We start from the raw sequence: 25,478 nt of genomic DNA, 5'->3' as shown, positions 1-25,478 counted from the left end.
TATGCAGAGAGCTTATAGCTGTAACAACTCAACCAAAAATAAATATTTTGAAAAAAAAAAATTATTTGGGGGCCCAGATTTGAAAAAAAATGTACCTAATGCAGGATTTTACTAAAACCGATATATCTAAACCATTTTTAAATGTAGATTCATCCAGTTTTTTGCAATGTACTTGCAAAAGCATGCTCTATAAACTGTCTGTAACAGAATGTTGATATTTTCCCCTACGTTTATAAAATAAACAATTAAAATTTAACACATTTTTTTCTGATTTCCTTTCTTGCAAACAAACGGACGTGGTTTTAAAATGAAATCAATTAACAAAATTCTGTTGCAGAGAAAAGTTGCCTAATAGTCTAAAGAATGTGTGTTCTAAATTTCATGCATGTATCTTTAATAGTTCAGAAGTTATATCCATTTTTGTCTGGCAATGTAGAAAAAAAAAATGAAGTTACCGTAAACCGATAAAAGGAGGCGAGTGATTTAAAAATTCATAGCGCAGGAAGTTTAAGAATGGCGTCTCAACATCCGATAAGGGCACAAATACACACGAAATGTTATGCAATGCATTCCACACATATCAAAGTGTATTTTAAAGAATTTTTCCTTTTTTGAAAATTTAATTTACCGGAAACAACAATAAAAGGGGGCGAGCGATTTAAAAATCCGTAACGCAGGAAGTTTAAAAATGGCGTGTCAACATCTGATAAGGGCGCAAATACCCACAAAATATTATGTTATGCATGCCACACATATCACAGAGTATTTTAAAGAAACTGTTTTTTTAATTTACTCATTTTTCACCAAAAAATACCATCCTCTCCCCTTAAAATCGTTTTATTTTTAATTTTTATGCATCCATTAATTAACATTACAATTTTAATTTTCTTATTTTAAATTTTGTATTATTATTATTATTATTATTATTATTATTATTATTATTATTATCATCATCATCATATTGTAATTTTTTATTGCATTCAAATTTTAATTATGTAGGCCTATATTCTGTATCTGTAGATCAAACATTTTGGAAACTAGTTTCTCAATACAATCTTAAAGGCACAAGAGACAGGCTATCCAAGAGACAGATAAGAGGATGTAGGCCTAGCCCTAACTAATGATAGTTGTATGGTAGTATAGTGCAAATCAAGAAGCAGGGAAAACGTTAACCATCGTACGTTCTGCGGGCAGGCGCAAGCCTGTATCTGATTTTGCTTTTGACAGGGTCTTTGCCTGGAAGGCAAGGAGGAATTATAGGACCTAAAACACTGGCAGAATCAGAAACACAGACTTAAAACTAGGTCAGACGTAACAGAGGGAGCAAGCAACGAGAATTATGAGCGAACCAAAACACACTTTGTGACATCGCTTGCTTCCTGCAGGCCGGCGCCAGGCTACAACACGGCAATTACGAGTTCGTAGCCGTAATTAAGGCACAACTTCCACCACAACTTATTTTTTGCTGCACGCGGACAATAATATAATTTTGTCCAGCGCGATTATTCATCCCACTACAAAAGGAAATGAGGGCCCTTCCTTCCTACCCTACGCCGGCCGGCCGGCCAGCCGCATGTATGGAGTATGGATGGTCATCCTACTCAGAAAACCATTGAAACTTTCCGTCACGTCTGCACCAGCTGCATTAAACGTGTGACTTGGCTACCAAACAGAATATCAAGTTATGTGCTTGTTACTATCTCTTGCTACTGCTGCTGGACGTGGGGCAATATTGATTCTACCAGAGCAGAACATAAAACAAGGAAGTGAGTGATTAATATAAAACGGGTGGTTTTTAAAGTCTTCCTATTTCTGTTCGATGAGGTGAGAAATAAAAAATAGGTTGCAGCCGCCAAATTACTCTTCAAGGAACGACCACTCTTATAAATTGAGGGAAAGAAGACAGAGGACGGACACTGGAAAGTTTTCTTTTCTCAATCGTACTATCAGGGACTGGAATGCTTTACCTGCAGACTTACTAAAGGCTTTACCAACAACCAAAAATGTATTTAAAATAGACTTAAGGACCTTACTAATAGACGGTAATTATACACAGTATTTCAAGGGTGTAAATGATATGTTGTTATTGAAGTGTTGTATCAGTGAAGAAGTATGTTGTGTCAGTGAAGTGTGTTGTGTAAGTGAAACGTGTTCCTGTCAGTGAAGCTTTATAGTTTATAGTGGCAGTGCAAAGTATTTGAACAGTGAAATGTTTTTGAAGTGTTAGTGAAATCAGGATAGAATCAGTGAAATGTGTCGTAGTTCCAGTGCAGTGAGTGAGTTGACAGCGAAATGAATGTAGTGTTGAAAGGTACTTGTGCAGATATGAACATATCATACTCGTGGGTTTTAGTTCGAACATAGGTTTAAGGTACAAATTAGATTTACTTTAAATGTTATTAATACTGATCGTGCTTCATTTAATTTAGGATGTTCCCTATTATTATTATTATTATTATTATTATTATTATTATTATTATTATTATTAATTATTTTTAGTATTAATTATTAGTATTATTATTATTGTATTTTTTATTAATTGTGTTTATTATTGTCTTTATTGAATGTAATTAGTTACCACTGCCACCGGGTATATACCCATTGCAGTGTGAATAAATACATACATACATACATACATACATACATACATACATACATACATACATAGAAGCTACGAAGGTGCAGTTTATTTGTAGGGGAGAGTTGGGTAGTCTCGGACATCGGGTAATATCGGACAGTGTGTTTCTTTCATCTACCACCAGATCATAGTATCTGAATGACATGGTTACGTTTCTGTATGCGACATCACAGAAACATAACTATGTCATTCAGGTACTATTATCTGGTGGTAGATGAAAAAAAACTCACTGACCGATATTACCCGATGTCCGATACTATCCAACTCTCCCCTAAGTGTAAAGTATCTCTGATAGAATTGCTTAACTTCACAGTAGATAATTGAAAACTGATCTACTGTTCTCCAACCAGGAGATAAACCATGAAAGGAATGTGCTTACTATTGCGCCATCTATTGGAGCGAAGTAGATAGATAATATTAGAGTTATAACGTCAGTTTAAAAATCATGCGCTCTCCTGCATATGTTATTTCCTTTATGGAGGGATTAAAATACCAGGAGATTAACCGTGATCTAATTTTGTAACTAGGGTAGTACAAAAATGTGTATATCAGTGTTATTGTTGCTGTGAGAGCTAGCCAATAGAGATACGAGTACCCACGTGTGTGACCTTATGACATCTTATGACATCAACATTCATTCACAGCATCACCCCGCTCCCTCTCATTCCCTGGAGACTTTCTCGTGGTTGGAGTACAGTACTCCTTCCTGTACACTAGGGTGGAGTGAAAATGTGAAGTTTATGGAACCAAAATGTTGTTGTTGTTTTCTAATGCCAGGCATTTGACAATAAAGTCATTTGACCTCTTGTACTCCAATATTTTTCAAAGATATTATCATGACCAGCCACTGAAACACAGATTTTGAGGTGGAATCAAAATGTAATACCAGCGAAAAGTTGTGGTTTGATATCATAAAGAACACTTGCAAAATATTTTTTTCTAGCTTAATATTTAGAGGTGCCCCAAGAGTACCATATTTTGAAATTTTTACAAAATTTGGAGGTTCAGTTATTTTAGTGAGAGAACATTCTCCAGTGGTTTAATCTGGACAGAATACCAGAAAATACTTTTAAAATATATGTTAAAAGACTCTACATATTTTTGGTCCCCTGTTATTTCATCTTGAAGTGTCACAGAAATCTCAATTTATAAGAAAATTGGGCATAATCACAAAACTCTTAGGTATGATATAATTAATGTAATTAATGAAAATTCATTCTTCTTATGTTGCATGATGTTTAAATTAGAACAATGGCTCTAATTAATACAAGAAATCTGACCTCCTGCCCTGTATTCGGAGTGCCGGAGAGACTGAACCCAACACAATTATCTACCTATAATTATGTAATGAAATATCATCTATGGTCAAAAGTGAATTAAAACATCACGTAATACTTTAAACCTGATCATAAGTTACGAATCTTCGTCTCATTTTCCTTTTCAGTCATACATTCAGGTTTCTTATACACCAGTCATGGAAATATTTTGTACTTATATACATGATCATGAATATCAAATAAAATGCACTAGTGTCAAAGAAAGTACATATTCTATTTTATTATTTTAATTCGAGTACAGACGTTCCACGCAATTATTGAGATTTCCTTAAATCCCTTGTCAATGTTTTATAATCCTAAAAACTACGATGCCGAACTTCATATATGAACTGTGCGGTTAAGCAAATACGTCTAAAAGTACATATGGCCTATAATTCTATAATTTTTATTGGTTATTTTACGACGCTTTATCAAATGCAATGGTCATCCAGCGATTGAGTGAGATGATGATAATGCCGGCGAAATAAGTCCAGGGTCCAACGCCGAAAGTTACACAGCATTTAATGAGTTGAGAGAAAACCTCGGAAAAACACCTCAAACAAGTAACCTGTCCCAACCTCTATAATAATTTTAACTTTAATACTGTGCATATTTTCATATGTTTTCGGCATATAAAAAATATATAGAGCCTATGCAACATCACATTCTTAGCACAAGGAATTTCAATCATAATACGCTAAGTTTCATTATTTCTAATGAACGTCAATTTGTACTATAAAAATACCGAAAAAGACATGACATCAGAAGACGATCTATTATCAGGCAGTACATCTCAATTGACGATATGTGTCAGAGGAAGAACAATTGTTTGTATACATCTGAAGTCTGACTAGTGTAATATGTAGCTAATAGGCGATATATGCAATGGAGGGGGAAGGAACTGGCCACCCTACCCCATTATCTTCTGGCCTAGTTGATAAGTGGTGCCTTCTTGGTATCACTTGTGAGGTTCAGACCTGTCTTCGGACAGTTGACTAAACAACAACAACCAGAAGACGTAATCCGCTTCAAACATAGTCCAATCACAGCTTTCATCGTTGGACGATCTTCCTCTCGCTACAGAACTCTACTACAATAGAAGTTTAACCCTTTACAACCTATTGTGCGACCAAACATTCAGCCGTATCGGCGGAACACCGAACTAAATGACTTAACGTCATTCTTGACAATTTTAGAGCGCACGTAACATCAGAACTGTCAACCTACGAGAGATGAAATGCGGAAGATGGAAATTTAGTAGGAGATATCATTTATATTTATAATAATAATAATAATAATAATAATCATCATCATCATCGCAATGGGAAGAAAGCATAACAATAGTAAGCACCAAAGTTATGCGATCATTTTCTAAATCCTAAGATTATCGTATCAATGCGGAAAAGCAAAAGTCGTGAACTAATCGCAGGTGACTCGCTCATTATGGATTCAAGTTGGTAGATCTGTAACTTAACCACAAAATGATGATAACAAATCAACAACAGCTACCTCCTTGCGATACGGCTCGTACCATGGCCGAACTAACGACATTAAATTTGTGATGGTATGGAAGAGAAGGCCTGATGGCCTTAACTCCACCAGAACAAATTATTATTATCATTATTATTATTATTATTATTATTATTATTATTATTATTATTATTTGTAAACAGTTGCATTACTTAAGATATTTTTACTTGGTTATTTAATGACGCTGTATCAACTACGAGGTTATTTAGCGTCGATGAGATTGATGATAGCGAGATGGTATTTGGCCAGATGAGACGGAAGATTCACCATAGATAACCTGACATTTGCCTTACGGTTGGGAAAACCTCGGAAAACCCCAACCAGATAATCAGCAACCCCGCGCCCGAGTGCAACTCCGAATTGGTAGGCAAGCGCCTTAGCCGATTAAGCTACGCCGGTGGCCTTCTTAAGGTATGGTAATGCTTTCGTAAAATAGAGATTCCTTAATATGTTTTGATTATTTCGATTTCTCAGTATAAATAAGTGAATGCATGAATAAATAATTATTCAACTATAGACTACTTCAACTTTGTTTACATTCAGAATTTATTTAATAATAATGCATTTAACGTTATAGTTATTCCATTTTAAGTAATTGATTAGCTAGCGCACTTACTCGTGTTAATTATTTAAGTCTGTGCGGCTTACAGCTGTTTCGGTGCTTCATCACACCATCCTCAGAGCCTACTAGATCTCGGCATCATCTCGAACTTCTCTGCCTGTTATGTGGGTGCGTTCGAGATGACGCCGAGATCTAGTAGGCTCTGAGGATGGTGTGATGAAGCACCGAAACAGCTGTAAGCCGCACAGACTTACATAATTAGCACGAGTAAGCCCGCTAGTTAATCAATTACTTATATCCAAGTGTTAAAAGTAGTGTACGCAAGATTCAAAATGGATATTCCATTTTATTTAACTAACCAAAGACGAATTTGAGGTAAGGTGAAATGACAGAGCATATTTGATTATTTCTGTGCTTATTTAACTTAATTTAGCACCTATTTGCATACATATTTCCTCATTTAACAAAGTATTAACTTCCGAGTTATAGTCATACAACACTTGTGCATTCCCGCCGTTCGTGCTTTCCGAACACGCTGTTTGAAATAAACACAATTTCTTTCAATTTTTCTCAAAAAATGTATAAATAAAATAAGTTATGAAAAGTAATTAATAAATATGTGAAGTTCACATAGCATGCTTGTTCCTGTTCATACGATGGGTGTGTATAGCATCTGTCTACTTAATTATAAAGGATCTCCCTTCCCCAAGCACGATCGTTGAAAACATCTGGTGACTAATTCAATTAGGTAAACATTCAACAGCGAATGAAGCAACATGTATGACCTATGCACTCATACGTGTACAGCACGAGCTAAAGCATTGTTTTCTGTTTCTCTTAACGATGTGATGTTATCTTTGTAGAAACTCCGTTGTTTCAATTACATTTGAAATTCATTTCAAATGAAAACGAAACAAAATGGGATTTTGTGTCAAACTGCATCACGGCCATGACAACATTACCAAACAGAACGTGTGGTGAGCATAGTTCGCCGGTTCAAACCCGATTCAGGGCGACGGGTTTTAAAAGAGAGAGATAAATACTTAGTACCGAGGAGGAAGTGGTAAAACAATAGACTTGCATTTGGGCAAGTCTGATTGGGATTTTCTATGGCTTCCGCGATCGTATAATAAATAAATATACGAATCTATTATTTCAAAAGGCTAATACCGATTTATTTTCACTTCCTTTACAAAGAAACAAATACGACTGCATCATATTTCACATGTTTATTAAACACATACGATGTTACAAAAACGTCGCATTGTTTTAAAGGTATGTTACACTGATGTTCAAAGATATAATATGATCCTACTATTCGATTGTGATCAATAATTTGTTGGTAGCCTATAAGCACAGTCTAGTATATACAATCACGAAGCTCAATACGTAGTAAATATGCATCCATAGCTAGTTGCTAACCACTAAGATCGCTACTATCGCCTTATTACAGACAATACGAAATAGTACCTGCACAGTCTGTTGTTTCTAGTACCCTCATAAACTCAAGCTTCGTGAATGTATATACTAGACTGTGGTATTTATTTATTTAATTGGTCGCACTTTATATGCCTGTTTCAATAAGTTCCAGGTCTCTGATGGCCTACAAGTTCCTGCGTACTGCAACAAATGCCCCCTGGTTTGTAAGAAATCAACAACTGCATCAAGAATTGGGAATTCTTCCACTAGAACAGTACATCCATTCAATGTCAAAATCTTTCTTCAACAAACTTCCTGGTGTTCCTGGAGCTGTGACATATAACATTGGAGCAAGATCTTGTCAGCCATCTCGACTTAAAAGGAAACTCCCTCAAGAATCCTTCTTAGTGATACTGACGACTCTTCATAATTTAACACAGAAAATCATCATATTTTTGTTCACATAATTCACAACAATGTTCAATTAATTAATTTTAATTAATTAGAGGAGCCTTTAGAGCCAACCTCAGCATGATATTCTGCATGTGATATTCCATAATTTGACAGTGGTCTGTATAGCAAGTTTGCTGGTCGACCAATATTTAAAAAAAAAAAAATAAAAATAAAAAAAAAAAAAAATAAAATAAAAAAATAAAAAAAAAAAGATCAAAAGATCTCTTATGGACCCTTGCCTTTCGCAGTCGTATGGAGAAATATGATTAATGTGACACTGACGTTTTCATTAGACTGTGGTATAAGTGTGGCTTCTTTAGTTATTAGTTCATATCAATACATGGAAAAACAAATAGTGCTGCCAATCGTACATAAATATACTCGCATTATAGAATTCAATATTTCATCCCCCTCTACTGATTGTAAAAGAACACTGTGTTTAGCTCAAAACCGCTGATATTGGCAATTATGAGAATTTAGGCTTAATCTACATAATCATTTTCCCACACACATTTTTAACCGCTACAATAATGGTGCCACCTATTAAGAACTAGCGAACCCATTAAAAAATCTGTCAATTCTTTTTATATCTTTGGTTCTGACTTATACCATGGTTAGAACGTTCGCTTACACGATCATAAAATCGTAGGTAAGATATCTTTGAACGCCAGTGTACACTGACGTTCAAAGATATCTGACTTCATTAATCGATAGTGATCGATAATTTGGTGTAAATGTGGATGCTTTAGTTATTACTTCTATGAATAGATGGCGAAGATAATAGTCACTGTTGCCAATCGTAGATAAATACATATACCCGTGTTAAAGAATTCAATTTTTCATCTCACGCTACTGATTGTAAAACAACACTGAGTTTAGCTGTAAACCGCTGATATTGTCTATTATGAGAATAATTTATGTTTAATCTATCCACGGGATACGGGATAAGTCTGAACCAAAGATATAAGAAACTGACAAACTTTGAAATAGTTCCGCTATTTCTCAATAGGTAACCCTATTTTTGGGAAAGGATAAAAAAGTATTTGGGAGAATGTCGATGTAGATTAAGTATAAATTATTCTCATAATTGACATTATCAGCTGTTTCCCGCTAAATCTAATGTTTTTACACAATGATTAGAGAGGGTTTTTTTATATATAATATTGGTCGACCAGCAAACTTACTATACAGACCACTGTTAAATTATGGAATATTACATGCAGAATATCATGCTGAGGTTGGCTCTAAAGGCTCCTCTAATTAATTTAAATTAATTAATTAAACATTTTTGTGAATTATGTGAATAAAAATATGATGATTTTCTGTGTTAAATTCATGAAGAGCCGTCAGTATCACTAAGAAGGATGTCTTGAGGGAGTTTCCTTTTAAGTCTAGATGGCTGACAAGATCTTGCTCCAATGTTATATGTCACAGCTCCAGGAACACCAGGAAGTTTGTTGAAAAAAGATTTTGACATTGAATGGATGTACTGTTCTAGTGGAAGAATTCCCAATTCTTGATGCAGTTGCTGATTTCTTACAAACCAGGGGGCAAGAGAGGGATGAAATTGTGAATTTCATAATGCGGGTATATTTATGTACTATTGGCGACAATGACTATTACCTTCGCCATCTATTCATAGAAGTAATAACTAAAGAAGCGACACTTACACGAACAACTTATCTAACACTATCGATTAGTGAGGTCAGATACCTTTAAACGTCAGTGTACACTGACGTTCAAAGATACCTGACCCTACTATTCGATTTTGATCGATAATAAATTTGTTGGTGTGTGACTTCGTTAGTTATTTATTACTTCTATGAATAGATGGCAAATATAATAATAATGTGTTGTCAATCGTACATAAATATAGCCGCATTATATAATTAAAAATTTCATCCACCTCTGCTAATTGTAAAACGGCACTGAGTTTAGCTGGAAACCGCTGATATTGTCAATTATGAGAATAATTTATGCTTAATCTACATAATAATTTTCCTAGACACGTTTCTAATCGCCCCAATAATAATGCTACCTATTGAGAAGTAGAGGAACTGTTTCAAAGTTCGTCAATTCTTTATATATTTGGTTCTGACTTATCCGTGATTACAAAGTTCGCGTGAGACGAGTAAAAAAGTATTTGGGAGAATGTCAATGTAGATTAAGTATAAATTATTCTCATAATTGACAATATCACCGGTTTCCAGCTAAACCTAATGTTTTTACACAATCATTAGAGGGGGATGAACTTTTGAATTTTATAATGCGGGTATATTTCTATACTATTTGCGACACTGATTGTTACCTTCGCCATCTATTCATAGAAGTAATAATTAAAGAAGCGACACTTACACGAACAAGTTATCGAAAACTATCGATTAGTGAGGTCAGATACCTTTCGGTGTACACTGACGTTCAAAGATACCAGGCCCCTACTAATCGATAGTGATCGACAATTTGCTCGTGTAAGTGTGGCTTTAGTTATTATTTCTATGAATAGATGGCGGAGATAAGTCAGTGTCGTCAATAGTACATACATATAATCACAATAAAGAATTAAAAATTGCATCCCTCTCTGCCGATTGTAAAAGCATTAGGTTTAGCGGGAAACCGCTGATATTGTCAATTATGAGATTAACTTGTACTTAATTTTCCCTAACACATTTTTACCCGTCCCAATAACCTAGGTATTGAGAACTAGCAGAACTATTTCAAAGTTTGTCCGTTAGTTATATCTTTGGTTCTGATTTATCCCGTTGCTAAAAAGTTCGCTCACACGAGCAAAAAATTCTGGATCAGATTACCTTTGAACGCCAGTGTACTAGACAAAGATCAGCTTTTTACAAAGTTTCATTTGTGATTAGCGTGACCTGAATCCATAGTGTTGTAGACAGTGGTCTCTAGATGGAAGCAAATGGAAACCCAATGTAACATTTCCAGCACATACTCGCGATATAACCTCGCAGTTAAAGCGGCTATAAATATGTGTGTATGTTTAGTCGCCAGTCCGAAGAATGGTTGGAATCTCAAAAGTTACGCCAATAATCCAGGAGGTAATGGGGTAGAGTTGTCAGTTCCTTTCCCCCCCTCCATTGCATTCATCATTGACTAGTAACATATTACAATAATCAAATTTGAGACGTATGCGACAATTCTGTGCCTCCAAAGTAAAATGTGATGTCATTTCTTGCAGTTTTTCAGCAGCGAACATTTAAAGTTTGAACGATTGTATAAAATCATATTAATCACCATCATTAATCATGGTTCATAACAACAGGTTAGAGAGACAAATAATAGAGACATGCATGCCATATTTTGTCACAATACAGATACCATTAGAAGCAAAATCTCATTTTTGCCAAAAATTTACGTCACATTTTGTCTTGGGATCACAGAACTGTTCGTCCTCTGACACATATCGTCAAATGAAATGCAGTACCTGATAATAGATGTATCAGCCGGAACCTCAGAAGTACTGTTGTATAAATAATAACATAAATTTAAAATCTTAGGCATTCTTTCCTTCCCAAGAAAAGTAAATTCGATGTTTCATGTCACATAGTTGCGATACACTGGCGTGTTGTTGGCTGAACGGACAGAGCTCTGCTTTCCGCTTCAAATCCCGGCGAATCCACATTAAATGCATGGTTGATCGAGATGGTGTTTAGGATATATTCTTATGAGATATTCCTGTTTATCTTGTCAGAATGTTGACCTCATTAATCACCACAAATATAATAATAACATAACGTAGAGCCACTTCCCACGGTGGTGCACCATGAGCAATATTTATGACAGCAAAGTATGAAGAGCTTCGACTTGGACCAATGATGAAAATCTTAAGTATCAGCCATTAGAGACGGTGGAGATATACGGCACGGCAAAATTATCTACCAACTGTCTCCGCAGGACAACACCAAGTTATGGCGCATTGCTTCTGGTACTTTTCTTGAAACTATCAATCAACATTTTTCCTAATCTAATGCCTCAGAAAAAGTGTGGAATAATACAAACACCCTGTATATATTCTTCATTCAGGTATGTCTCAATTATAAACATATGTGAACAACGCTTGAAATAAATGTCAACTGAAGAAATGAAGGGTTCAGAACCGTAGTGGGCCAAGCGCCATTTACTAAATCCGTAGAAAACAAGGGTTAAAGTGAAGTTATCACCATAAGTCAATGGAAACATATAGCAAGTAATATAAAGTATACACATTCAAACTAAATGATATATCAATCTTCATTAAACTATGGTATTCACTTAACTTTAACCCTTGCTTTCTCCGTTTTTAATAAATGGCGCTTGGCCCAGTATGGCTCTGAACCATTCAATTACCCTCAGCTATCAACTACTTGGCTGAATTCCAGGGAATAGGACATAGGATCAAGTGGGTAAGTTATGAAAAAATAATTAACAGAATCAATTAAAAAAAATCATGCCTAATTTCAAACAATGATCGAAAAATTATACCTTTGGGGAGGCCGAGACGTAGATGGGAGGATCATATTAAAATGGATTTGAGGGAGGTGGGATATGATGATAGAGATTGGATTAATCTTGCTCAGGATAGGGACCAATGGCGGGCATATGTGAGGGCGGCAATGAACCTCCGAGTTCCTTAAAAGCCAGTAAGTAAGTATTATCGAAAAATTATAATTAACTGTTTTCTTAAGTTCAATAAATCATTCATTGTTGTTTTTATGAAAAGCACTCACGGGCCAAAGAAGGCCAGAATCCCCCTCATTTTACCTGTCATCCAGTCACCAAATTTTAAACAGAAATTTGACGACTAGCTGTTATAATATATAGATTATTCTTTAAATGTATTAAATATTATGCGAAACAATTCTCTGAAATACCACTCACCTATTAACAACAATATTTCGACATTACAAGCTAGGGTAGATCTATTTATTATAGTATAGTTTAAATAACGCAAATTGCCAAGTAGTTATTTTTGTTACTTAGGACCCGGATTTTTATGTAATAATACATAGTTTATACTTCAATAGCTATACATCTAAGAAGTCAATGCACACTAGCGTACCACGTTTAATACATTAAAATGTTATGTCAGCAATCTATAGTATAGTGTTTCATAGAAATTACAGACTCTGTCATTCTACGTATTGATTTTTCAACTGAAATACCGATTCCTACAATGTACCGTGGTTTAGTTTAGAAACAAGCAATGCTTCAATAAATACACATTCCAACTGAACATAGCCAACAACAGCATGGTGCGCAATAACGACAAATTCGTTATCAGATTTTTTTACTAGGTAAACTGCTTTTTAATTCAAAATATTGCTGTTCAATTCCATTTTAATATGTATACAATTAAACTATAGCTGCGTTATAAGGATTAAAAATAAAAATAACTGAAACACAGGATTTATTATCTTTTGCCGATACGATTATGAAGAAAAATTTCACGCGTGCCAAAATAATGTGGAATTAGGATCAATAATAGCTGAAGATAAAAGAGTTAATAGCACTATATAATTCCAGTGGTAAAATAACCTAGAAATTAGTTTTAATATTCATATTTTAAAATTACATTTTAGTTACAGCAAAAAAACTGACTTTTCATTTATATTTGTGATTAAAAGCAACGTAACACTAAAAGTACTTAAAATCTCATTTGCTTGCGAGAATGAAGCCAATATATTCTATTGCATAACTGCCCAATTAAAACAAACGATTCGTTTTTGTTTTGTTTAACAGATTTCCGAAATCTCATCCTATTAAGAATAATGTATGTTCAAAATCATTCCATACAGCTGTAACAACCGTTACAAATTTAGAATTATTACTTTTTTTTTTCAACGCTACATACTCAATTACACAATTCAAGAAATTTTCTACATAATTATGTACAGATTTCACAATAAGATACTGCATAAATGTTCGGGCTGTAGTTATAACTGTTTTCATTACTTTGCGCCTACCGATTTTAAACTTTTTGGGCTTTAGCCCTTTTCAATAAACAAAAGACGGCTATGTCCACATTGAAGAATTGAATTTTGGGCTCGGATTTTCATGATCTAAATGTTAAAAATGACAGTGAGCATATATCATTAGTTGTGTCTCAGAATATGTAAGGTAAAAGTCTGGTTTACACTGTTTTGGAATTCGAAGAGCCTTCGCTAAACACACGGTATTTCAAATAAAAACCGCGCGCCATGGATTTTGTTTCCTGCGGGGATGGTGCTGTAATCTGCCTTTTGTTTACGTTTACTGTCAAGAAATTAGTGAACAGATTTCGGAGTCAATATTCACCAGGCCGTAACGAAGTATCCAGTAACAATGAGGATTCTACTAAGATAGCGGAAATGTTTGCTGATCTTTAACTATACTACCACAGTCTACTATATACAGTCGCGAAGCTTGAGGTGATTTTTTGCAAATCTCGTGACAAAGCGCTCCAAGCGGTTAGCAACTAGAAACAATAGACTGTCCACGGTCGACTTTGGACTGTGTCGTATTTCCATCGAGTGCTAGCTCGTTGCGTACTTCACATTGATGCTTGTGAAATGTTAGTTATTGGTTGTAATGAAAATGTTAATGGCTAAAATACAATAATTGGCATAATAATATTTTCCTAGAGACGTAGAAAAATTAAGTTTGTTTTAGTGAAATTTATTGATCACGTTTTATTTTCAATTCTGGTGGGATTATTATTGCTTAGGTCTATTTTTTTTCAAAGGATATGTTTTTAATTATAGCTGTTAATTTTGTTGTTATTTTTATTTGTTACTTTACTAGAGACGTAGAAAAAGTCTGTTACAATAAAATTTATTGATCACGTTTTATTTCCAATTCTGGTGTGATTATTATTGCTTAACCTCATCCCACTTTGTTAACTATGTAAGCCTACACCAAAGACGTTTTATGGCCTACACTACAAGTACCGGTACACATAAGTTACTCCATTAATTCATATTTCCATTATTATTGTTGTAAAGGGAAATGCAAATTAATATTTATTGGTTTCATAGTTAATTATTGCTATAATATTGAATGAGTGAAGCGATTATTGTAAATTTCAGTTCGTTTTGCACAAACAATATTAACGTACCTATTTCTTGCAGGTATCTTCGAGTTTATGGTGGAATTTAATACACTTCATTAAAATAATAAATTAACTTTATGCATTTAATATTTCAATAATGGAAGGAAGGTGTTAATTTTTCCAAAAGAATACAACGAAAGTGTAACATATTTTGTCGTCTACTAGGAGAGAGATCTGCGATGATGAGGCGATAGTAGCGATCCTAGTGGTGGGCAACTACCCATGTTTGCATTTTTGCTACATATTGAGCTTCGCGACTGTATATAGTAGACTGTGATACTACGTTGCAATACTAACTTTTAGGTCACCAAAATCCGAGACCTAAGTGCTTGTAATGGCCATACTTTTTAACTGCAAGATCCAATGTAGTTATGCCATAATACGCCTCATGATGATTTCTCGCTGCAGTATTGTAGAATGCAGTCACCTTAACAGTACTAGAAAGGGAGGAGAAATCCGAGTGTGACTGTACTTGCAGTGTAGCAATGTTAGGGTACGTACACGTTGGAGCAACGATAAACGATGAAAGAAACGATCTAGCGACGCTTTGGTATTATCAAAGAATCAAGTGTTCATATCGGAGCAACGAGGACGCGGGAAGCGAACATTTTGATTTATCAGTAGAAGATATTCTATGCATCCACTTAATGAAAGAAGATAAATATGAAATATCAGGCTGCTAGGTTCAAGGTTAATATAACTTAAATACGTATAAAATTAAACCCGTTTCTCATCCCAAAGATAATATAAATTCGTTGTGTTGTGATTGGTTCTTGTGATCACATAACATATGACGAATAAATACACAACTGATAAATTTGCCAATATCTACAATAATTAATTTAATATGCCAAAATTATAATAAATCGATTAATATTCGGATATATTGACAACCACCGGTAATTATACAGATTAATATTATCTTAATCAGAGATCATATGAACGACAAGAGCGAAGAAAATGAAACTTTTCTTTTTCGTCGCTTTTATCGTGTATCTTCGCTTTTATCGTTACTCCAATATGCACACCTCAATAACAATGCATGCTTCAATACTCTCTGATATAGCATCGCTGATTCTTTTATCGTTTATCGTCGCTCCAACGTGTACGTACCCTAAGGCCCCTATGCATAGTTCAAGAAAAGAAAATACTTTTCGTTACTTAGAGTCCCATACATAAACTCTCTCAACGTCTTCAAGGGTTTGTTAAACAAAACATACACTGTATCGCTAGTCTTTGGGCGGACCACAAATGGTAAAATAACTTTTCATTAATTCTATCCATGGGTGTTCATTAAGTGGGCAAGTAGGGGTCTGAGCAATCCAGTGGTTCTATAATATTTACTTTTTAGATTGATTTATGTAAAAAGAATTAAATTATGCCTGTAAATTACTATTAAGAACAATAATTTTCTTACTTAGCAGTTATTTTGTAGAAGAGATAAAACACTAGACTTGGAAAAGAGTTTTATAAACATTTTCTAAAAACAAGAGAAACTTACTACTTTTTTTTTATAGATACGTACTAGAGTTGTTTCCAAAAAATTTCACAGTTTAACAGTTTTGCTTTCATTTGATGTTTCCAATTCAATTACAAACTCTGGCAGTGTTACTCTGTTTTTCACTTTTCTATGTAACTTACAGATTTTATTTTTAAAATTTACCAATTTTCGTTATTTTCATTTTATTACAAAGTCATTACTTTCAATTATATTTACAAAATGTTTAATAGTAAAAGAGAGTAAAATCTGTTTACTGTCGTGTGCTATATGGCAGTTTAATCTAAATTCAATTTTAAATTGTAGACCTTTTCTTTGTAATGTATTGTTTGTGAAGAAGTTATAAAAATGAAAGAATGTATGGATTTTATTGCTGCTAATGTTTTGGTTGTCATGGAAAAAGTTTTTAATTCACTGCTGTGAATAAAGCTATTGTTTAGATTGCTAAGGACGTGAGAGCAAGATCAGTTTAGATATTAGCTATGAATAAATATATTTACCTATTTCTTTTGTGTTCAGCTATCATCATTTTATTTTTTGTTCATTATTTTTCAGCCACATTTTAATGAAAACTTAAGTTTGAAACTCTTAATAATTGGCTCATAATTTATTATGTTCAGATGCTATAAAATTAGTTTCCAAAGGTCAAATTACTGAACTTTTTTTTTTCCGAGGAGGCCTTAAGGCTGGTTCACAATAAACCGGGAACGAGAACCAGAATGAAAACGAGAAGCAGAGGACGTGAATATGAAAGTTTTGATTCACAATAAACCGAGAACGTAGACGACTATGCATATCGATATGCATGTCAATAACGATATGTAAAGTCGATATTACGCATTCTGATGTTATTTGTGTATAATTGACCAATGGCATTCTCTCATGAGTACAAGGCAGCCAACATAAACACAGGTTAACCAACTCCGAAATTTCAACTGAAAGATCTAATTATGTACGGTACTATAAATATGCCCATGCATCTTTATTATCAGAACCTATTTTAAGTCTACCATAACGTAAAATAACTAGAGAAGAAACATTTGTAATAGAACAAAAATGAACACAACAGTAGTTATTGAATTGAAGCATGAATATGTAGTGTGTAATACAACCAGTACAGTAATAAAATATGATTCACTTACGAACGATGTTCAAAGACGCAACTATTGAAAGCCACGTATTCTCCTTCATTTTCTCATCTTTACACGACGCGCGCCGCTTATCGTAAACGCGAGGATTTTCCTCAACACTCAAAATTAGAATCTCATCAAATAAAACTTGCTCCATGATGCACAGCACAGAACAAAATAATGCATAGGTTATATCACGGTCTTCTTGCTACAAAATATACGACGAGAAAATAGCTTATAGATGGCAATAGAATGAATCTAGTGGGCTGTGATCGGAAACGTGAACGCCAAAGTTGAAACTTGGCCAACTCTCCGTTCCCGATCCCGGGCTCCGGTAAGCTTTTCGTTAATTGTGAATCCTCACATTTAAATGTACACATTTTAACAATTTTACCGTTTTAGTTTTCGTTCCGATTCTCGTTTCCGGCTTATTGTGAACCAGCCTTTACAGTCCTTACACCACTCTGGTAGCTGAGATCTCCATCAGTCCCCCCTTGGAAAACACACGAGTGCCCTTGCTTCTGTTTCACTTTCAATCTGTTATTCGTCTCTGTAGTTCACTCACCTACGTTACAAAAGTGTTGCTCTTTCGAATATGTTATTTATTAATATCAGTCTTATAATTCCTGGAAACGTTCTACTATGTTAAACCAAATTAAGTTATTACTGGAATTACCTATCTATGCCTAATACTTTTGAAACTATTTCAACATGATTTTAACCATGGTCTTCCAACTATCTTTTAAATACAAGCCTTATGACTAACTTGGGTTTAATGTCTTGTAATGTTTGATTCATAAGTTTTTCTTCATTCTAATTTTAGTAATTAAATTTGACCCAAAATAATTATTTTGTTTTTCAACCATGTGTTGAGATAGGTACAGTTTAAAACTGCTTGCAGATTCCATCATTACGGTAACAGTGTCCAAAAACAATTAAGTCAGATTTTTTTAGCTAGCCAGGAATTAAGAACAGTTGATCTTGTTCATGAACACGAAAGTAATTCCGAAATGACGAATATATTAATCACCATACACGGTTAAAAATCAAAATAATAATTCTTCTAAACGCAATCTCCGGGAAAGTCTAAAAATCTCAACACCACATCTGGCTGTTCTTATAAAGTTAATCAATTTCTTGTATTATAATTTTCTTTCTGTTTAATACCACCATATTGTCTTTTGACATTTCTGATCTTCTCTCCTGGCAGTGACGTGTAACTCATTTCAGAGGTTGAGGCGATGAAAGGCGGAGTTACGTTACCCCAATGATATGATAGGATGATTATGTATGATTATGTGGCAAGAGCGGCATTAAACCTAAACTTCACTTAAATTCCAGATCGCGGACGAACATAGGAACAATTCCCTTTATTCTTAACTAATGAAGTTTTTGGCTAAACTAGCGCTGAGACAGTTCCCTTGTACACCTTGCATGTTAATTTAGTTAGTTTAGGCTTTTGTTATGCCTTGCATATACTATCAACTGCATCTCCACAAAAAAATCTGATTATAAATTCAACGATTTTAACTTCCGAATTCATCTGAACTACCTCAGCGCTAGTTTCAGAGTTATTTTTATGAGTCCACTTATTTTTCTGAGTAGCTTATATTTTTTTCAAATATTTTTAATTTTTTTTTCCTTCTCCATCCAAGTTTTATATGCCAGACACATTAAAAGAAATCACCTGAACTACCTCAGCGCTAGTTTCAGAGTTCTTTTTATGAGTCCACTTATTTTTCTGAGTAGCTATCTTTTTTCAAATATTTTTAATTTTTTTTTTCCTTCTCCATCCAAGTTGTATATGCCAGACACATTAAAAGAAATCACCTGAACTACCTCAGCGCTAGTTTCAGAGTTCTTTTTATGAGTCCACTTATTTTTCTGAGTAGCTTATATTTTTTCAAATATTTTAAATTTTTTTTTTTCCTTCTCCATCCAAGTTTTATATGCCAGACACATTAAAAGAAATCACCTGAACTACCTCAGCGCTAGTTTCAGAGTTCTTTTTATGAGTCCACTTATTTTTCTGAGTAGCTTATATATATATATATATATATATATATTTTTTTTTTTTTTCCTTCTCCATCCAAGTTTTATATGCCAGACACATTAAAAGAAATCACCTGAACTACCTCAGCGCTAGTTTCAGAGTTCTTTTTATAAGTCCACTTATTTTTCTGAGTAGCTTATATTTTTTTCAAATATTTTAAATTTTTTTTTCCTTCTCCATCCAAGCTTTATATGTCACAAACATTAAAAGAAGGAAGATGTAGTATTATAAATACAAAATTTTTACGTATTTCCCGTAACTGCAGCTCTTAATGTAGAGAATATGGCTTAATTTGTTCCATTTGAACATAAAATAGAAAACAAAGATCACATTGGAAATAATTGGAGCCCAAAACCCCCCTGAAATAGGGTTAAAATAAAACAAAAATCAATTAACTATAAAATAATATATTAATCTCATAAAACATTCACAATATAAACAATAACAAGCTATACTGTATAATTAAAAACAACAGAAAATTCTTCCAAATTGATATACAAATAAAATATAGTTCAACAAACAAACATAAACGAAAATTCTTGCAAGAAATAAACTTCAATTTTTATTATGAAGACTCGTATCAGAGGAGAGGCTAACAACACTGGTACATATATGCATTAGTATGATGGAAATAGAAATCTACAACGAACTACAGGTGGCGTTAGGACTGAGAAGAGGAATTCGAACTAACCCCTCTAACAAAGAGAATCCAATATCATGCATAGCTGACATTAATGGAAACGAGAAAAAATAGCGAAGATCGTAAGTCACAAAATTACACGAAGTCCAGATTACTGCTGCTGAAGTTAGTTACGTTTCAATACATAAGCTTACTATAAATGGTATTAGAATTGGTGGAGTTCCTTGTGGAACAAGATGGGCAAATATGTTGAGTATTGTTGATTCATCCAAATAATATAAATCTAATTATAAGATTCTATAACATAAGCACTTTAAGCTTGTGTAACACTATGTATAAAACGCATGCTAGACAGCATGAATTGTATGCTAACTGAAACGATTTATAAAGTTTTCTTACTGACAGGATAGCTGAGGCAACAATTTTGTATGATGAATATCTAAAATAATGAGAGTGAACACAAATGACTTTCATTATTTTGGATATACTATATGAACATTAGCAATTAAATGCAACCTTTTTTTACACAATGATCCATAAATTCGCTAATATTTGCTTAGTGTGGAGTGTTTTTAGATTTAAAAATATATACAAACTATTGTATAAAGTTATCCAGAAGCTAATCGCTCAATTTCGCTAAAAAAATAAATCTTAACATAGAAATAAAATATTAGGCTACATAACAAATTTACAAAAGACTAGAAATTGACATCAAGAAACTCGCTTTCAATTGTTTCATTTCGGTTGCCTTGACAATGTTTATTTAGGATGTAACAAGCCAAAAATATACTCGAAGCTATTTCTTTGTGTAACTGTTGCGTTTATTTTTCCGGAAATAATACATTCTTCCAAATAATTAACAGTTTTATTTCTGGAGACACAAAATGGCATTTTCCGATGTTGCAGTATTAATATAATAGAAAATTTGTCAATGTCCTGAGAAAGATTAGATATCGTATGTAAATTAAATAAGGTTCGGGCCCAGAATTCATCTTCCTTCCAGATATTATCAATTCACTGAATTGAAAAATGGTGCTCATATTTTAATTTTAATATACAATATTAATTCCTCACTTTTGACACGAACTACATACTTTTGTGAATGAAACAGTACTTTTATTAATACGTAAACCTTCTTTTTACAAAGATCCGGCTATTTAAAAAGGTGTCCTGACTTTTGAATTACGACATACAGCAACACAATATAAATTAAAAATCGAATTATGATGAAACAATTTAAATAGATGTAGTCCATTAAACGCAGCCTATAGGCAAATTAAAAGTGATGAGAAAATATCAAATTAATGTTGTAATTGTAACTAATTAAAGTGCGTGGTATTTATTGCCCATGCCCATTAGGCATTTTAAGTTCAAAATTATGCGGGTCAATAGGCCTACTCATTCACTCTGCACAATTAGGAAAAGCATATTTATACATTTCATGCAAGATAAGAGAACAAATAAAAATTTACATAGAGTATTAGTACGGCATCCTATAATTAATAGTGTAAATTGTTAGGATTACACACAGATTTTTTGTATCAAAATTTCCATCCGAAACTTCAAATTTTTTGTTAGTGTATAAACTACTAAAAAGAAAGAAAATTATCTCACATGATTAGGTCTTACTGGAGAAGGGAAGGTGGGTTTATGAAGGAAATGTCTGACTTTGCCAGTTGGGACACTATATAGGCGAACCATATCTGCCCAGCTACTAGAGTTGAATAGAGATTAATTCTGAAAACAAACTGGGATAAGCTTATACATATCAGTCTTCCAAAATAAATCTGTAAGGCTGAACTAATTCAAACATCAGAAATTATTCGTGGTGAAATAAAATCTCGTTTCGAATAAATAATTATCAGGTCTGCAGCTGAACCCAGAATTCTTTCGCATCAAAACGATTAGATTTGTACACAGTAATTAGAAAAATAGCATTCTGAATTATAAATATTTATATGAAAGTAGCCTACGCTTCTGTAACTTGTGAAGCGAAGAGAACAACATGAGATTGAAATATGAGCAATATTTGCGGGCTACCGGCGGTAGCCCAAGGAAATTACAAAAGAAATAGTTTATAATATAACATAATGTAATAATTTTGTATTATTAGTTTTACCATAGTAATTAAAATTAAAGTAATTGTTAGATATATTTTGTGTAATAATAGGGTCAGCAGTAGCCCAAACCCTTTAACCAGTATACGCCACTTGAGCATAATGCAAAATATAAGACAAGGATTTCGTAGTATGTGAATATGAAGTAAGTACCGTTAATATGTTTTTAATCAATGTTTTGACTAATGTAGCTTACGCTTGTCCAACAGAAATTTAAATTGCATTCACTGAAATGTCTAGAGATTCGTAGCACAATAAAATGCTAGGCAGTAGGCCTACTATACGGGGGTAAATTATACGCATGTAATCACATTATCCACGACTACAGTACGAAAAGCTATCAGCTGGTTGTGACTAAAATTACGCGGATTATAAAATCGTGTATTCGTAAATTCATTCATTAAAACTTAATTCAATATGACATTTATTTAATAAAACCCTTGAAACGACGTAGGTAAATAAAATTAACACGTCATGTTAATCTAATAAAAATAAAATTAAGCTCTTCTGTCAATTCATCATTAAGTAGGAGGCAACAAGGATATTCCAAGACTACACTTCACCTTTCTCTGAGAGTTCAGAATAAACAGTCATCAAATATGGTCAAAATGATGGTTAAATATTCTATTACTTAATCAAGTTTCACAAACAGAATCTAATAATAACACCACATAAAAATCAGACATTATCCTCTTCCCAAACATGCACATGTTAGAGAAGCAGTTCTAATAAAAAAGCAGACATGCACAACTTACAGAGAGAATGAAAGTACAGTGTCTTATGAACTTAAATTCGTGTTGTGCCTAAAAATTTTATTCTACATGGAACACTTTCTGTGTTATTTGCTCTAACAATTTATGCTAATAAAAAGAGTAACATGACGTAATTTTGTAATCTTATGTGACTAATCCATTATATAATTTCGTGTGGTAACAGAATATTCTACACGCCAGTCATGGATCAAACAATATGTGGGCAAATTATCGTGATAAACCGAAAATAATATTTTAAAACCATTCGTAAAATGTATCAACTTAACCTAACTATAAACATAGCTGATTAAATTAAGTCAATGCGCATGTTCGTTGAGATTACATTTTAATTCCATGCTAGTCTTCTGTCGATTTTTTTTCTTAGATATAATATTAATATGTAGAAATGTTTGATAAATAAAAATATATTATGGTGAACTAACAAACGCATTACACATGCTATTTAATGTGCTGCGATATTTAACGTACGGTATGTGGAGACTGATTTATGAAACATTTATGGCAAATGATTCACAAAAAATGTCTATGTAAGGCATAATGATCATCCTTTCTAGCATAATGTGCGTTTATAATTAATTTGGCAATGGAAATATGGAGTCTACATATATCATTCAGAAAATTCAGCTCCTTCATGAAGCTTAAAAATTGCTGAGGCGATCTTTGTAAAACGAATTTATCATTGATAGATAGATACTCCTCACAGTTTTCTACATGTATTACATACCTAGACTATTTGTAAAGTAAACAGGAAATTCATACGAAATATGGGCTATGTAATCTACCAAATTACGAATACCTAGTACATAAATTTTAAATTTGTAGGTCTACTACAAGTCATTTCTACGCAATTTTATAAAGTTTACTTCAATAATTGATTATTCGACTTCTAGATTCACAAATATGTTCGCTGCTACTCCAAAATATGCAAATATTATGCTACTCAGTAGAAAGCGATTAATATTTCTTTTAAAAATGAAAGTAATGGTAAATTTTGCAATAGGAAACAGTATCCACTATACAAATGAACGATAAGTTATTTTAATTGTATTTGCACTATTCATTTTCAAAACCTAACAGAAAAGAAGAGAGACGTTCTGGAAAACAGAATTTTCCCACAAAATTTACATGAAATGAATTAGTACAACACTGTTATACAAGAGACAGTAAACAAGAAGATAAAAGAAATAAAATGAGACACAGAGATTATGAAATGAGAAAAATAGGGATAAATACCAAATAAGATGTAAGCTACAAGGAAGGTGTCCATTTAAGAATTATTACAAAAGTTGATCCTTGTTACAGGGAGAAAATTTATGATGACTAAATATGAAGTAGGTATGTGCACTGTAAATTACACAACTTGTGCGAGAAATATTACAAATTTACGTCAGTTTATATATTTCTCACAACAAGTCCTCATTTTTACTCAATAAATGACAATAAGTATTCAACAAATCAAATAAACTGTAATGTTCTGTACACTTTCTTGCATGTAGTAGCTTTTAAAAATAGTTATAAGTGATATGGCAGCAGGCCAAAGAAGACACAGTGACACACAATGAAGTTTCGCAACGCATAAAAATTTAGATATTTTTTACGATAAAAGAGAAGCACTATAAACCACAACTTGCATTTTATAAAGCATATAATAACCTCCTATCTATATCCTACAAGGCAAGAAGCCATGTTGAATGGCTCAGTGTTGTGCCAGTTTACACTGGATCAATAAGTATACCTGCCAGCCAGTAAGGTTATGTTCCAAGTGAACTTGATATAACTGAACCTATACTCCATCAAATTGCATTTGTAAGCACACGGTTTAGTAAACCGGTTATGTGCATTGAAATTCCAACACTGTTTTAATAAACCACTTCACAACACACGAAAAAGTAAAAATGACACAATTATTTCACTTCTCTCACATGTATGTTGTGTGAACATGCTATCATATGTGCAATAGCATATATTTTGGTGTCATCACACTTAACCCGATCAAAAACTCAACTTGCAATAAAAAAAAGCAAAATCACATTCAGTTACTGAACTGGATATCAAGCAATGAAAGCAGACTAGGATAAGCCAGGTTATAAAAACACACCACATATTAAAAGTGTTTTGGCACAAGGATTCAAACTGCACTTTGGTAACTACTGGGTTCCTCATTTCTAAATTTGCAATGCCTAGTTCACTTGTGGTGGTTTGAATATCATTCTGTGCAAACATGAACTTCAATTCCAATTTGTTTTCACCCCTGCCAAAACACTG

The 25,478-nt window shown here is 33.4% G+C and overlaps 1 protein-coding gene across 3 annotated transcripts in view; it reads right to left on the bottom strand.

Moving 5' to 3' along the window:
- Window positions 1-25,478, bottom strand: part of LOC138703025 (uncharacterized) — a 601,413-nt gene that overhangs the window by 574,717 nt on the left and 1,218 nt on the right. The gene's annotated exons all lie outside the window — the stretch shown is intronic.

The sequence above is a fragment of the Periplaneta americana genome, chromosome 7 (assembly GCF_040183065.1).
Source record: "Periplaneta americana isolate PAMFEO1 chromosome 7, P.americana_PAMFEO1_priV1, whole genome shotgun sequence".
Classification (NCBI taxonomy): domain Eukaryota; kingdom Metazoa; phylum Arthropoda; class Insecta; order Blattodea; family Blattidae; genus Periplaneta; species Periplaneta americana.
Note: the sequence above shows the minus strand (reverse complement) of the source record. Positions and strands in the feature narration are given on the sequence as shown.